Source organism: Etheostoma cragini, unplaced genomic scaffold (genome assembly GCF_013103735.1).
Source record: "Etheostoma cragini isolate CJK2018 unplaced genomic scaffold, CSU_Ecrag_1.0 ScbMSFa_2360, whole genome shotgun sequence".
Classification (NCBI taxonomy): Eukaryota; Metazoa; Chordata; class Actinopteri; order Perciformes; family Percidae; genus Etheostoma; species Etheostoma cragini.
In genome coordinates this window covers 3,518-3,870 of record NW_023266513.1, presented here as the reverse complement: position 1 = coordinate 3,870, position 353 = coordinate 3,518, and positions in this window count along the sequence as shown.

The window sequence follows — 353 nt, the reverse complement described above, 5'->3', positions numbered from 1 at the left end:
GTATGTGTAACATTACAATTTCCTGAAACCTTTGCATTTAATTATAGACATTTTACTGTTCTCTTAACGTCATACACTCATTAATAAGACACGTTAAACATTGGTCAATGTAAAATCTTGTTTATTTAATACATCAATGATCAATATATACAACACTTAACACCCTCCCTCTTTGTCCATAAATTTCCTTTTTTCAACCTCCCACCTCCATTTTTCTGACTTATAAAAAGCAGAATCCTGGAACTCTTTCCAGGACATCTCCTTCTCCATGCCCCGGTCTTTGTAAATAGAAAATACTTTACCAGGGCAGTAAATGTACTTCCCTGCTACTCCAGGGGATCCAGTGTGAATAT